The following is a 16,246-nucleotide window of genomic DNA, read 5'->3' as shown; positions in this document are numbered from 1 at the left end:
TAGGAGGCGGCGCGGCGGACGGACGCGGCAGAGTAGCGCCCGCGCTGCGGCCCGCGGGACCGCGCCGCGACCGCCCGGGCCGGCCCCGAGGAGCGCCCGCCGCCGCCGCCGCCGCCGCCGCGTGCGGACCGAGGTGAGTGTCCGCCCGCGCCCGGGCCGTCCCGGAGCCCGGGCCGCTAGCGCGGGGCCGGGGGGAGGAGGAGGAGGCCCGGCCGCGTCCGCGTCCGCGTCTCCCGTCCTTTGTGGCCGGCGCTGCCGGGGCCGGGGCGCGGGCGCGCTCGGCACGGGGTCCGAGTCGTGGACTCCAGGGCTGCCGGACACGCGGCGCCTCTGGTTGGCAACTGCGGCGAGCAGCGAGTTTCCGTCCTAGTTTGTCATTGAGTTAGAACCGTTTTTCTTTAGAAGACGGAAGTTTGTTTATTGACCAGAAATACAGCTAAATATGGCTCCTGGGTCCGGCCCGGCCGTGTGGTACTTGGAGCGGTGGTGCCAGGCTGACCCTCACCCGGCCGGCGCGACGGGGGAGGGGAGGACACGCGGGCGGCCCGGGGCGGGGGCTTCCCGGAGCACTGCCCGCGCTGGGGACCCGGCCCTGGTTTAGCAAAGATCTGTGGATGGGAAGTAGCGGGCTTTAGGTAATGTGGCAGTTCTTCCTGGAAGAATGAATGAATGAAATGTTATTTACTTATCCACAGTCAACACAGTGCCCATTTAAAGATTTGCCAGGAATCGTGATGATGTGCATTGTCATTGCCTGATCACCCTGGCTAAGTGAGGGTCCTCCCTCCTCCAAACTTATGACCTTGGCCTCATTCTCAAAGCCACTGAGCTAACCAGCCCTTCAACCAAAAGCGCTTGGCATTTTCTGGCAAGTATGGGCAATAGGCAAAGTAGTCTTTGGGATTGTGAACTGTTTCTGGAGGGCAGAGAATCTTACCTTAATCATACCTTTTGCTTCATACATTAATTTACAATAGTAACTGTCAGGAACCCTGAGGAGGGGTGTGTGTGGGGGGCAGGGGGTCTTGTCCTCATTTCACAGAGGAAGAAGTTGAGGCCTTAAGAAGTTGTAACTTTACAGGTCACAAGCTAAGCAGCAGAGCTGGGATTCAAACCTAGGCTTTATTAATTCGGTACTCTTCATCTTATCTTTGTCTAGACCTGGGTTGTCCATTGTGGTAGCCACTAACCACATGTGGCTATTAAAGTTAATTTAATCATTTGGCTCCTCAGTTGCACTAGCCTATGTCAAGTGTTAAGTAGCCAGATGTGGCTGGTGACTACTATTGAACAGTGCTTATCAGGACCTTGCATCCATTTATTTATTACGAAAATAAGTATTGAGTGCTATCTGTGAGGCATAGTTTAAGTCTTGTGTGTACTGTGGTGAATGAGAGACACAGAATGTCCTCGCCTTTTTGGAGCTTGCTTTTTACATGATAGTTTGCGTGATGTTTCCATGGTACTTGAGAGCCTTGCTAATTCAAAGTGCGGTCTGTGAACCAGCAGCAGCATCCCTGTCTTCTGGAAGTTTGGAAGAAGTGCAAAATCTCAGGTCCCAAACCACATCAACTGAATGAGTACCTGTTAAAGTGATTTATCAGATCAGGGTGATAGCTTACAGATCTATCTCAGGTGATTTGTTCACATTGAAGGCCTTAATCAGAACACCAGTGATACACAGGTTGAATAGTTGTCAGGATGGATTGTTTGGTAGGGCTTTTATTTTATTTTTTTAAAGATTTTATTGTTTGAGAGAGAGAGAACGAGTGCCTGCGAGCATGAGTGGGGTGAGGGGCAGAGGGAGAAGCAGACTCCCCGCTGAGCAGGGAGCCCGATATGGGGCTCGATCCCAACACCCTGGGATCAGGACCTGAGGCAAAGGCAAACGCTTAACTGACTGAGCCACCCAGGAGCCCCTTCCCTTGGTAGGGCTTTTAAGAAGAGGTTCTAAAACTCTTGGGAACACTCACCATTTATGCAAATATTTATTAAATGCCTGGCTTCTCCAATAGAATATAAGCTTTATGAGAGCAGAGATTGTGTCTTCTTTTTCTAGCCATGTATCCCCAAAGATTTCACAGTGCCTGGTAAGAAGTAGGCACTCAGTAAATGCTTGCTGAGTATATGAAAGAGCTTGCTAGGAAGCCAGAACTGGTTGTTAAACTCAAGCAATTGCAGTCAAGTTAGTTCTCATGGCATCAGGTAAGAGCATGGGACCAGAGTCAAAAACGAAGCTCTTTGTGGCTTTTCAACTCCAAGCTCCAACTGCTGTGGCCTGAGTTTCACTCTTGGCTCACTTGCACGTGCCCTGTCTCTTTCTCTTTTTTAATAAGATAATATTAACATATTTAAATCTCAATCATATGTTAATCCCGTATATATATGTGTGTGTATACACACACATTGTATGTAAATGTATTTTTTAAGCCAAATTCCAGACTTTATTTGGATTTCACCAGTTTTTCCATTAATACTCTCTTTATGTTCCAGAATCCAGTCCAAGGTACCACATTGCATTTAGTAGTTATGTCTCCTTAGTCTTTGGTCTGTGGCAGTTTCTTTCTTGTTTTTCATAACTTCGGTTGTGTTGACGAGTACTGTCCTGGCTCTCTGATGGGCAGCTGTCTGTAGACCAGACAGGATCATCCAGTTCTGGGAAAAGGCTGTCGTATTCAGGAAAATAAGGCTGTGAAAGGAATAACTCTTTCTGCCCTTGTTTGTTTATGTAATATATACATCTATTATGCTTATGTAACAACATACAACTTTAGTACTTTTTTTCAGTAACAGATTTCCTGGGATACAGTTTCTCATTGGTTGAGATTCAGAAGCGTATTACAGCACTGTGATCCGCTATTTTAGAATACACTGAGTTTTTTTGTGATGGGGTAAGAACTGGACTGAGGTGGAGGAGCAAGGGAAAAGGAGATTGTCTGAAAGAGACAGTAGGTGAGAGAGGGACCACGGCAGATGGAGTGACAGATAATGGAGGAAGATGAGTGAGCAGCTGCGCAGAAGAGAACCAGGAGTGAGTACTTACTGTTTGCTCACTTATTGAGTTAATATTTATTGAGTGCTTATTGTGTGCCAGCCCCAGTACTAGATAGTCAAGATATCTGAAAGTGGGGCAGCATTAAGCAAATAAGCATGCGGATAAGTATATAATGATTGCCACTTTGATGAGTGCTGTAAAGAAAAAGTAAAGGATGTTGGAGAGAATGTGGGTGGGGAGAACTGCTGTTTTCAGTTGGCTGGGTTGGTGAGGAAGGCTTCTTTGAGTAAGTGACATTTGAACTCCTCTCTGTGACTTTTGGGGACCTTCCATAATTACTCCACACTGCTTGTTGCATAGTTCTCTTATTTCACAACACACACACATACCTCGTTCTCCATAGGAACTGTGCTTATTTCTGGCTGTGTCTTTATATATGATTTCTTCCCAGGATGCCCCTCTTTGCTCCGCTTGTTGGAAGTACTGCCTCTTGTTGAAGGATTTGCTCAAATCCCATCCCCTTTATGAAGTCTTGCACTGTTGATTTATGCCTCTGTTTGTCATTCCACCTAAGTGTATGGGTGTTTGAGGGTAGGAATAATATTTTACACTTATATCTGTGTGTCTTCACTTAGTCCAGCACAAAGCCAAGATTAATAAAGGGTTGTTAAGAGGCTAGATACATTCCAGAGTGTTAATACCGTAGAGCAAGTGAGTGAAGGTCCATTTTTTTTTTTAATTTAAAGATTTTATTTATTTATTTGACAGAGAGAAAACACAAGCAGGGGGAGCTGCAGGCAGAGGGAGAAGCAGGCTCCCTGCTGAGCAGGGACTTGATCCCGGGGGCCCCAGGATCATGACCGGAGCTGAAGGCAGATGCTTAACCAACTGGGCCACCCAGGCATCCACAATTTTTTTTTAATTAAACTTTTTGTGGCATAATTGTAGATCTGCTTGCAGTTATAAGAATTCAGAAAGATCCTATGTACTCTTTACCCAGTTGCTCCCAGTGGTATCATTTTGTAAAACTATGGTACAATATCAGACGCATGACAGTATCACTGATACAGTCAAGATACGGAACATTTCCATTACTAGGTTTCTGCATGTTGTTCGATAGCCACACCCACTTGCTTCCTACTGCTACCTGCTCCATAAGTCCTGGCAATCACTAATCTGTTCTCCATTTCTATAATTATGTCATTTCAAAAATGTTTTGTAAATGGAATCATACAGTAAGTACCTTTTGGAATTGGCTTTTTTCACTCAGCATAATTGTCTAGAGTTTCATTCAGGTTGTTGCGTGTATTGATAGTTGATTCTTATGTATTGCTGAGTAGTACTTTACAGTATGGATGTACTTTTATGGTTCTTTCAACCATTTATCTTTTGAAGGACATCTGGTTGTTTCTAGTTTTTGCTATTACAGCACCCTTTGTTGAAAAGGCAACATCTTTCCTCCATTGAATTGGTTGTATCTTTGTAAAAAATCAGTTGGGTATATTTGTGAGTCTATTCCTGGATTCTCTGTTCTGTTCCATTGATCTGTGTGTCTGTCCCTCCACCACTGTCACACAGTCTTGGTTGTGCTGTATAATAAGTCGTAAGTTGGTGTAGACTGATTCCTTCCACATCTTTTTCAGAATTGTTGTAACTGTTTTTGTTTCTTTGCCTATCCATGTAATTTGTAGAATAATCTTGTCTATATTTACAAAAAAATCTTGCTGGGATTTTGATAGGAAGTGCAGTAGACCTGTGTATCAATCTGGGGAGGATTGACATTTTACTGTATTGCGTCTTCCAATCTATAAGCATGGTATGTCTTTCCATTTATATCTTCTTTGATTTTTTTTTGAGTAGCATTGTGTAGTTTTATCATACAAGTCTGTTTTGTTAAATTCTTTTGGATTTGTTATGTTAGATTTACCTTTTTTTTTTTAAATTTTATTTATTTATTCATGAGAGAGAGAGAGAGAGAGAGAGAGAGAGAATGGCAGAGGGAGAAGCAGGCTCCCAAGGAGCAGGGAGCCCGATGCGGGACTCGATCCCAGGACCCTGGGATCATGACCTGAGCCGAAGGCAGACGCTTAACCATCTGAGCCACCCAGGCGCCCTACCTTTTTATTTCAAACAATTGAAAATGATACTGTATTTAAATTTTGGTGTCTGTGGGTTGATTGCTAATGTAGAGAACCTCATGTTGGTCTTGTATTCTGCATCTTGCTGAACCCATTTATTCTAGGAGTTTTTCTGTAGATTCCTTGTGATTCTCTAAGTAGATAACTATGTCATGTATACATAGTGGCAATTTTATTTCTTTTCAGCAGGCCTTTAATTTCCTCTTCGTGCCTTCTTGCACTGGCTAAAGCTTCCAGTGCTGTGTTGAATAAAGACAGGCAAGAGGACATCTTTGCTTTGTTCCTGATCTTAGGGGGAAAGTATTTAGCTTTTCACCTTGTTTTGGGGCAGTCTCAGCTTATCTGTAGTGACACTATTGGCTAGAAATGCCTGGGAGCACTCACCTGGTGAGCCCCCACAGAGATTTCCCCTTTTGGAGCCAGAGTTGTGGCTGTGCTGGCCCTTATGGTTCTCATTATGATTGCAAGACACACGTCGGCAACAACCATTGGTGAACGGTGAAAAGGTTTCTTATGTATAGGTCCTTCAGGGTACACCGCAAGAGCATGCAGAACTGGGGTTCTGCTTTTAATGGGGTAGAGGGTGAGGTACCTAGGGTTTGGGAGGTTCACTCTTTATTGGTGAATTTAAAGCATCAGAGTGGGAATTAGGGCATGGGAAGGGAAAAGAAAGCTGCCAAATGGTTAGTTTTGTAAGTCTAATAGCACTTTCTACAGTCCTCCGCTCCTAATAGCACTTCCTAAAAAAGGGTTGAGGGGGACTTCATGGGCGGGGCAGCCTGGCTCTTTATCTAATGGTGTAGCTGGCATTGTGTTTATTCAAGATGGATGTCTTTCAGGTGGGTGCCTGGACAATCAAAAGCTTAATGTCAAGCATTTATACTATCAAAAAAAGCGAGTTATCAGGCACCTACACTACACACTATTGAGTATAGTATTAACTGTAGGTTTTTTGGTAGATGCTCTATCAAGTTGGGGAAGTTTCCCACTATTCTTGTCTTGAGAGTTTTTATCATGAGTGGGTGTTGAATTTTGCCAAGTGCTTTTTGTACATTAATATGGTATGTGATTTTCCTTCTTTAGCCATGAATGCGATGGATTATTTTGATTGATTTTTGAGTTGATCCAACTTTGCATCCCTGGAATAAACCCCACTTGGTCATTGTGTATAATTCTATATATTGCTGAATTCTATTTACTAATATTCTGTTAAGGATTTTTTGCATTTAAATTCATGAGGGCATTTAGCACTATAAATTTCCATCTCAACATTGTTTCAGCTGAATTTGTCCCACAACAACATTGTGTTTTTTTTAATGTTAATTTTTTTTTTTAATTTATCTTGAGATATCTTCTTTCACTCGTGGTTATTTAGAAGTGTGTTGTTTAGTTTCCAAGTTTTGGAGATTTTATTGTTATCTTTGTATTGATTTCTAGTTTGATGCCATTGTGATTGGAGAACACACTGAATCATGTGTTGTGATTTCAGTTTTAAATTTGTTGAGGCTCGTTTTGTGACTCAAAATATGGTCTGTCTTGTATATGTTCTGTGGATATTTGAATAGAATATGTTTTCTGCTATTGTTGAGTGGATAGTTCAGTTAGATCCTGTTGGTTGTGTTGTTGATCTCTTCTGTACCCTTGTTGGTTTTCCGTCTGGATAGTCTGTCAGCTTTTGAGAGAGTGGTGTTGAAGTCTCCTGTATTTGTAATCTATCTCTCCTTTTACGTTATATCAGTTTTTAGTTTTATGTATTTTGCAGCTCTCTGGTCATACACGTCTAGGGTTGCTTTGTTTTCTTGGTAGATTGACCCTTTCTGTCATTATCTAATGTCCTTCTTTGTCTCACTAGTGATTTTGTTTGCTCTGAATGCTGTTTTGTCTGATAATAATATTACCACTACTTTTCTTTTTCTTTTGATTTTCTTTAACTGTTTGGGCAATAGATCTTTTTCTATCCTTTTACTTTTAACTCACCTGTACAGTTATATTTGAAGTAAGTTTTTTGTAGACAGCATATTGTCGGGTCATGTCTTTTTAAAATTTTTTTAAAAGATTTTATTTATTTATTAGCACATGCATGAGCAAACGCACATGAGCCAGTGGAGAGGGAGAAGCAGACTCCCTGCTGAGCAGGGAGCCCAACTGGGGAGTCAGTTCTAGGACCCTGGAATCATGACCTGAGCTGAAGGCAGACGCTTAACTGACTGAGCCATCCAGGCGCCTGTGTCATGTCTTTTAATTCATTCTGCCAATTTCTGTCTTTTCATTGATACATTTAGGCCATTTACATTTAATGTAATTATTTTTCTGTTAGGACTTAAGTCTGCCATTTTTTAATTTTTTGTTTGTGCTTTCTGTTTTTTGTTTCTCTGTGTATTTTTTTCCTTGACTTACTGTGGATTACTTGAACATTTTTTTGAAAATCCATTTTGACTTATTTACAGTGTTTTTGAATATATTTCTTTGTATGCTTTAATTAAAATTTTTTAAAATGGTTCTTGATATTATATCGTATATATACACAACTTATTGTGTACTGGTGTCATCATTTTACTTGTTCAAGTGAAGTATAGGAACCTTACTTCCTCTTACATCCCTTTTCCCTCCCCAATTTTAATACAATTGGAAATATTTCTTCTCCATACAGTTAGAAGTACATTAGACAGTGTTACAGATTTTGCTTCTATAGTCAAACAAAATAAGAAAACAAGGGGAGAAGGAAAGTCTATTTGCCTTTATTTTTGCTTACTGGGTTTTCTCTTGATTTCTCAAGATTCATTATTTTGTCATGTCTTTTTTGTTTTAAGAACTTTCTTTGGCCATTCTTTGGGGTAGGTCTGCCAGTGACAGATTCTTAGTTTTTCTTCCTTTGAGAATGTCTTGATTTCTTCTTCATTCCTGAAGGATACTTTCGCTGGGTGTAGGATTCTATCTTGTTCTTTTCTTTCAGCACTTGAAGAATGTGGTACCGCTTCTTCTGGCCTCTAGTTTCTAACGAGAAACTCATTGTCCTTCACTTGCCCTCTGTGGTTAAGGGGTCACTGTTGTCAGGATTTTGGTGTTCTTTTTTTAACTTTAGTTTTCAAAAGTTTAATTATGCTACATCTTGGTGTGGATCTCTTTGGGTTTATCCTGTTTGGAGTTCACTTAGGTTCCTGAATCTGTAGGTTTATGTCTTTTGACAGATGTGGAAAAATTTTCAGCATTATTTGAGTACATTTTCAGTCCTCTCTCTTTCTCCTCTCTTTTCAAGACTGATGACTTGAATGGTAGATTTTTATTATGATCCTACAGGTCCCTAAGGGGAGAAGGAAAGTCTGTTTACCTTTATTTTTGCTGTTGCTCTATCTTCTAGTTTAATGTCTCTGTTCCTTCCATTCTGCTGTTGAGCCCATCCACTTATTTTCTATTTGTTTTCTAAGGTTATTTATTTTTAATTTGTTTCAAGCATGTTTGAAATTGTTTGTTGAAGCATTTCTGCCATAGCTGCCTTATAGTCATTGGCAGAATTTCCAACAAGTCTGTTATTATGGTTTTGGCGTCCACTGATGTCTTTTTCATTGAATTTGAGTTTATTCTAAGTTTTGGTATGATGGGTGATTTTTTTTTTTTTAATACCTGGAAATTTTCATATTCTACTAAATTTTGGATCTTAGTTAAGCCTCTGTTTTAACTGGCTTTTTTTGACACCACTCCAGTAGGGAAAAGGGACAGACAGCATGTGGTGCTCCATTGTTATTGCTTAGAGGAATTAGGTTTGCAGACTCCCCACTTAACCTTTCTTGACCCAGAAGTGGAGTGTTTTGTTTGCCAGGTGGAGGTAGAGGTCCAGGATTTCTGGGGTGATGGTGTGGAAGGGTGCCTTGATACCAGCTGACATTGATGAAAGCCTGGGCTCCCTACTTGGCCTTCTCAGCATCATCCTAATGTGGAGGGGCTTGAGATGCCTTGTTACAGCTTGGTGAGAATATGGAAGGCTAAGCTGCCCACCTGGCCTAGGTGGGACCACAGTTTTTTCTGTGGTGTTTGTCTGAGGTAGAGTGTTTTTTTTTTTTTTTTCTGTAAGAGTTTTCTGTCTTGCTAGGAAGTCCCATTTCTAGTCCTTTGGCTAGAAGGAGCAGGCTTTTGTTGGGGCTTTTTTTGTCTGCGCCTGTTGGCATTTCCAGGTTGCCAGCTTATTTGGCTCCAAGTCTGGGATATATGAGGCAAGAATAAAACCCAGGAAACTCAGCATTGTGTTGTTCCTCAGGTCCTGAGGTCCCTAGGCAGCCTACCTTCTTCTCTGCACACTTAAGAGTCTTATGTTTGTTTTTTATATGTAATACTCAAATTTTTAGTCATACTTGATGGAAGGAATAGGGAAAAGTACATCTACTTCATCTTCCCAGAAGCAAACATCCCTGAAAGACCAGTTTTTAACAATCCCCCTTTGTCATAGGCTGATTCTTTTCTAACATATGTAAAAGATGAATTACATAAGTGAAATAAAAAAGTTACGATATATAACTCCCCAATGTTTTAAGTCATTAGATTTTGTAGATATAAAATTTCTGTCAGATTGCTATGAGTTTATAAATGCTTACTGTCAGTCTCTGCACATAACCTTTTCATGTAGTAGGCACAAGCAGTTTGCTCTCTAGGGACTACACTTTGACTAGCATTGCCTTGGGTGTTACTACTTGAATCTTTCTGAAGTTATAAATCAGTGATTACAGTTCAACTTAATTTCTGCTCTGCTGTTTTCCTTGTATTTTTGTAGATATGTTCTCAGTGTGAAACTTTTTTAGTCCTTAAGGAGAAGGAATGTTTGGGATTGTTTAGGGCAGCTGTAGCAATGGTGATGAGTGTTGAGAGTGCATCTCTGGTTTTATGGGACCTGTTTCTTCTTTAATTTTCATAATTCTTCAAATTTGTTATAAATTATAAAGTAAGTTCTTATAAGTGCTTATAAGAATCTTTGCAGTCGTTGCAATTTATGACTTCTGAGGCTACATAGAGAATGTATGATTGTTTTTGGTTTTGTAAAGATGTCTAAATATAGGCTTCAGAATTTTTCTTGTTGTTGACAACCTCAGCTGCAGGACGGACACTAAGGGGCACTAGGCGAAGCCTTCTGGGGAGCCATGAGGTGATTTAAAGACTGTTCCTCAGGTTAAGATGTCACGATTTTCGCTACATTTTTGTGTCTTTGGTAGTTATGACTTCCTTCTCATGAAAAAAAAAGTTTATTTGAAGTAATAGTTCAGTTATTAAAAGGAGCTGATTTTACATTGCATTGGGAGAGCCACATGTTCAGTTACTGGGTTATTCTTTGAAAGCTACACATTACATTTTATAATTTATTGTTTTCCTTAAGGTTAAAATTTCTGGTAATGTTGTAACTCATTTTTCCATCCCTAGGAATAAGTGGGTTATTAATACACACTCTACTATTATTCCCAAGTTTCTGTGCATCCCGGGCATTTCAGAGGGTGAGAGGGCAGCACTGTCATGGTGGTCAGTGCTGGCTGCTTCAAAGATTGAAGTCCATCCATATTCTGCTCATAATAAGATTACAAAACTTAACTTATTTTTTATTTTTAAAAAAATATTTATTTATTTGAAAGAGAGTGAGCGCTGGGAGGGGCAGAAGGGGTGGAAGACAGACAAGCATACTCCATGCCGAGTGTGGCCCAATGCCCCTGAGATCATGACCTGAGCCAAAACCAAGAGTCAGATGCTTAACTGACTGAACCACCCAGGCACCTCACAGAACTTAATTTTAATTATTTTAAGTGTTTTCATGCAAAAGGAGCACTATCTGATATAATAAAACCGTTGTAAGGAGAGTAGTCATGAGAGTTTCAACTTTTACCTAAATTAGGGACATAAGAGAACTAAAACACCTTTGCCACTGGGCATGGAAAATGGTGTTAGGATGGTCTTTGATCTGAAACTTGGGAGGAGATTGAGAAAGTAGAGGGAAGAAGGGGATGGTTAATTGTAGACTAACGGTCTTTGAACAGGGCTGGAAATCCTTTGATGAGCAACCTCTGGGGAATTTCAGTGCATGAGCTATAAGGACACTCCTGGAGAGAAAGGAGCTTTGTGGTGGAAGCTTTTGAATGCAAATGCCCTTGAGGAGGCGGGTGTAATACTGGTAACTTAACAAGCTGGTGCTTATCAGCTGGTGAGCTCTTCGCTCTGAAGGGAAAGTGTGAAGAGCATTAGGGGAAGAATGATTTGGTTCAGATAGACTGGGATATAGGCTATTGCTAATTGGAGATGGGGCAATAAAACACAATGTGGATAGCACTGACTTGTGCCAAGTGCTATTCTAAGGGTTCTGCTTATATTAGTCACTTAATTCTTTATAACAACCCTTGGAGGTAAATACTTTTATCATTATCCCCATTGTACAGGTGAAGTAACTGTAGCACAGAGATTAAGTGGCATATATGGGATCTGCGTCTGTCCTTGTTCCTGTGCATTTAGCATGGCAGTCTGGCTCCAGAGTTTTTGGTCCTAACCACCAAACTAGACTGCCTTGTTAGAATAGTATGGACAAGATTGATAGTGGTTTTGAATACCAAGCAGAAGAGTGTGGATATCATTTGGAAGGCAATAGGGAGCCATTGAAGGATTTTGATGGGAGTATTGTTGACATCAGAATTAAGCTTCAATGTACACATTTTAAAAGATTAGAGGTAGGAAATGAGGCTAATGCAGTAGGTCAGTTGTGTAGGTTAAGGAAATACAGGTGTGTTTTTCGAGATGGAAGCAGCTGTTCTCGTCAGTGGGTTAAAAGGAAAGAGAAAAGTCAGTCACTCCACCTGTATGAGGATGCCACCATTAACAGCAACAGAAAAATAAACCTTTTGTTTGAGGATAGTTAATGAGTGTGTCTTGAGACGTGTCCAGTTGCAGGTATCAGAAAGGGACTCCAGGTAGATTTATCCTGCAGGCATCATAGTTGCAGAACTTGATCTTGGGAGGAGAGGTCAGGTCTGGAGGCACAGAGGAGCATGATCAGCACTGGGGTGGTGAACATAGGGAGTGGCAGAGAGGACTAAGAAATGAACCTGAGGGGATGCTTACAGTTAGAACTCTAGAGGAGGAGGGCGCCTGGGTGGCTCAGTAGTTAAGCGACTGCCTTCGGCTCAGGTCATGATCCTGGAGTCCCTGGATCGAGTCCCGCATCGTGCTCCCTGCTTGGCAGGGAGTCTGCTTCTCCCTCTGACCCTCCCCCCACCTCATGTGCTTTCTGTCTCTCTCATTCTCTCTCTCTCAAATAAATAAGTAAAATTAAAAAAAAAAAAAACTCTAGAGGAGGAAAGAGTCTTTTACATCCTCACTGAGCAAATATTTATTGAGGGCTGCATGCCAGGTACTGTGAATACAAAGTGACTAAAACAGACATGGTTTTGTTTTGGCCATACACTCTAATGGGGTGGACAGAAATAGAAACAATTAAGTAAATAGGGGAAATGACATTTTAGCTGAGACCCGGAGTTCAAAATGTTTTTAATACAGAGAGTGGTAGCAAGAGGATTCCAGGTAAAAAGAATGGTGTGTGCAGAGACCTTGTAGCGGAAGAGAACTCACTCTGTTTAAGGAACTGTGAGATCATTGTGGTTGAAGGGCCACTTGTGCAAAAGAGAGGGGATGAGCTGAAGGGAGAAAAATGGGCATGAGACAGATGATGCAGGGCAGATGATGCAGGACTGTAGTCTCAGTGCTGTTGAAAGGTTTTGAGCAGGAGAGAGCTCTGTTTTGAATTTTAAGCAGACCACCCCTGCTGCAATGTGGAGAATGGATTTGGGCAAGAGGGGAGGATGACTAAAAGGGAGACATGGAGAGCAGCTGGGGGGGGGGACAACAGGGGGCCTGCCCTAAAATGGTGACAGTGATCTGTCTGAGGCCGAGGGCGGCACCAGTGTTTCTCTCAGCAAGCTGCCCTGGCCCTCCCTGGCCTTCCCCTTTGTGCCTCCTTCCCTCCCCCTTTTTTATCATATCGTGTATCAGGTCGACACTGTCCATTTATCTGTGTTTTTTCTAGACTGAATTTCTTAGGCAGGGGTAGGGAGCTTGTTTTACTGGTCTTTTCAGCACCAGTCCTGACCACTGAGAAGTGATCAGTAAGTGTTGAGAAAATCAGTGTGCTTATCTTCAGAGGTGAAAAACTATGGTCAGGTTTTAGACTGAGTCTTTTTTCTGTTGTTTTTCTGCCTGAGAGAAACTCTGAGACCTGGGTTGGCTGGTGGCAGTGTTACAGGGAGAGAGTGTGCTGACGGGCCTGTGTGTCATTCAGAGGTGTTTCTAGGTCTCTAACTGCAGGAAGGTCTGTGCGATATCCATAGCAGGAGAATTGGAAGTGGGCAAAGTCAGAAAGCCAAGGGAGGAGACCTTATGAAGAATGACAGGTACTGATGTCCAGTCCTGTTGAGCAGGCAGGAATGTGAAAAGATTTCTTACTCTTTCTTGCTTTCTCTGCTCTCTACAGTTTCAGCAGAGAGGTAACAGCAGAAATCACATCACAAGGGGGTAGGAGTGAGTGCATGGTGCCAGGTGGGGACGGCAAGTGTGAACCATTCCTTGAAGAAAGTATTGTGGGGAGGAGAAAGGGGGAGAGTGTAGCTTGAATTGGGGTAGTTGAGGGAAATGTCTCAGGACAGGAATGAGCAGAGCCTGTTCTTTGTAAGCAGTGGCGGGTGGCCCATGAGGTAGGGGAAGTAAGATGTATGAGAGTCAGTTGATCCGGGACAAGGAAGGGGTAGTGTGGTGCATGGGAGATGATAAATACCCATTGAAAGAGGGTGGCCAGTAATCAGCTCCTAGGATTTTGCCATTTGGGTGTGCTCAAATGCCATCCTCAGTGGTGGCAGAGGATCCTAGTTTACCAGAGAAGCCAGGAATCCTGATTTTTTTCAAGCAAAGTGTCCTAATTTGTAAATATGGACAATTCAGTTTTTTTTTTTTTTTTAAGATTTTATTTATTTATTTGACAGACACAGTGAGAGAGGGAACACAGCAGGGGGAGTTGGAGAGGGAGAAGCAGGCTTCCCGCAGAGCAAGGAGCCTGACGTGGGGCTCGATCCCAGGACCCTGGGATCATGACCTGAGCCGAAGGCAGATGCTTAACGACTGAGCCACCCAGGCGCCCCTGGACAATAAAGATTGAGTATTTTTTTGTGGAGAGGGGAGAGACAAAATGCTCTTCTCTGGGCACAGTTCTCCTGAAAGTTACCTCGGGAGCGAGGGCCGGTGAGTGTGAAAGAGGAGAGGGGTATTGTGCAACAAGGCTTCCAAGGCTGTGGAGGGGGGTGCAGGTAAGTGTACAAGTGAGGAGCATGATCCTTGGAAAGGAGGAAGGCCTCAGAGAGAGGAGCAAGGAGGAATGTGAGGTGAAAGTGAAGTGGAGGGGACGTGAGTCCCAGGAGGTGAGAGATGGCAGAGTCAGTGGTCAGGACTGTGGCGGGCCATCTCTGAGGGTGCACACACGGGAAGGGGGTGGTGAGAGGACTGCAGGAGAGGAATTGTAAGGAGCATGAGGGCTCTGTCCGCATGGCTGTGCAGTTGACTCAGCTAGCCGTGTTTTAGAACTTTGTGATGTTAACATTCTGGAAGTTGAAGCAGAAAAAGTGGACAGGGCACTTGTCTAGGGTTAGGGATTGAAAAGCTGAAGATGTCCAAAAGGTGACAGATTGTGTGTGTGTGTGTGTGTGTGTGTGTGTGTGTGTGTGTGTCCAAAAGGGCGTAATCACAAAAGCTGTGTGACTTCTAGGTTTGTAGTTAAGCACGTGAAACTAGAAACCTAGTTAGGTAGAGCAGGATGGGACCTGGAAGCAGATGGAGAAGAGCGAGTTTGGCAGGGTAAGGGAATCTAAGCATCAGATGGTCAGAAGATGGCGGTTGGGTGATAGTTTGCATCTGGATTTGGTTTTGGCTGAAGTGTCAGTTTACAGTGTTGACAGGCAGCTTTGGTGTTGGGCCCTGAGTCAGAGGACAGATCACCAGGATTGAGGCTACTGAGGACGACAGTGTTAGAAGTTGCCTTGATCGTTGGAGCAACAAGATTGAGGGAGGTTGGAGGTGGAGAGGAAGATGGTGGATTCAGTGCCAACATCAACTCACTGAGGAAGTTGGATGCTGCCTTGAAGATCAGTCTCCTAATATAAGGGTACATCTTTTTTAGGGGGCAGGGGTGCTAAATTAAGTAGCAGATTTGACTGATCTACAATTCAAATTTATCACAAGATGCTGTTGTAACGTTATGTGAAATATCCTATATAAAATACTCTTCTATATAACAAAAAAATAATAAAATAATATATAAAAAGATTTGGACTGAGCCGTTTTGCTTAGGGCAGGCAAGGTAGAGCCTACCAGGGATTCATTTTACTTACACCCACAGAGATGCTTGATTGCTGGCCCTGACCTATTCTGTTCTCATTTACCAGCAACTCCCAGACTTGTGAGAAGTGGGATTGACTGACATAGTCATGCCATCACCTGAGAACCTTAAAGTACTTGCAGTATCACTTTCTGAATGGTCAGGGGCTTGAAAAAGGTCTTCTGATTTCTCTTAAACTTTCAGCAGTGCAAGACCATCAGTTTAATAACCAGCCCTTAAAGCAGTGATAAATAGCTTTTGCCTTGTCCACTGATCACCATCCAAACAAAAACAAAACTTTAAAGAAAATAATGAGTTTAGCAATGCTTTCTTTTCCTCCTGTATGTCTGTATAAAAATTTCTTTTTTTTTTTTTAAGATTTTATTTATGTATTTGACACAGAGCGAGCACAAGCAAGGGGAGCGGCAGGCAGAGGGAGAGGGAGAAGCAGGCTTCCCACAGAGCAGGGAGCCCGACGCGGGGCTCAATCCCAAGACCCTGGGATCATGACCTGAGCCGAAGGCAGCGGCTTAACCAACCAGGTGCCCCCTGTATAAAAATACTACTGGGAAAGTAAGAAGAATAAAGTAAAAGAATTTTTTTTTGCATTATTAAATCTAATTGGAATTTTTCTTAATAGAAAAACAATAACATGTTTGTGTGGTAAAATATCCTGAGCGTACCAAAAGATATACAGCGAAAAGTAATTCTTCCATCTTGTTTTTTTTTTTTTTTTTT

The 16,246-nt window shown here is 42.4% G+C and overlaps 1 protein-coding gene across 2 annotated transcripts in view; it reads left to right on the top strand.

Moving 5' to 3' along the window:
- Positions 1 to 16: 16 nt before the first annotated feature.
- GALNT1 (polypeptide N-acetylgalactosaminyltransferase 1) overlaps positions 17 to 16,246 on the top strand; it is a 132,188-nt gene continuing 115,958 nt past the window's right edge. The window contains exon 1 of one of the 2 annotated variants that reach the window (XM_073898309.1): positions 17 to 133. The gene's annotated coding sequence lies outside the window, so the exon portion shown is untranslated. The remainder of the gene's footprint in view (positions 134 to 16,246) is intronic. The other variant, XM_073898310.1, reaches the window with a different exon arrangement.

This window comes from Callorhinus ursinus, unplaced genomic scaffold, assembly GCF_003265705.2.
Source record: "Callorhinus ursinus isolate GAN/ISIS: 27379988/994484 unplaced genomic scaffold, GSC_fseal_2.0 scaffold11, whole genome shotgun sequence".
Classification (NCBI taxonomy): Eukaryota; Metazoa; Chordata; class Mammalia; order Carnivora; family Otariidae; genus Callorhinus; species Callorhinus ursinus.
Note: the sequence above shows the minus strand (reverse complement) of the source record. Positions and strands in the feature narration are given on the sequence as shown.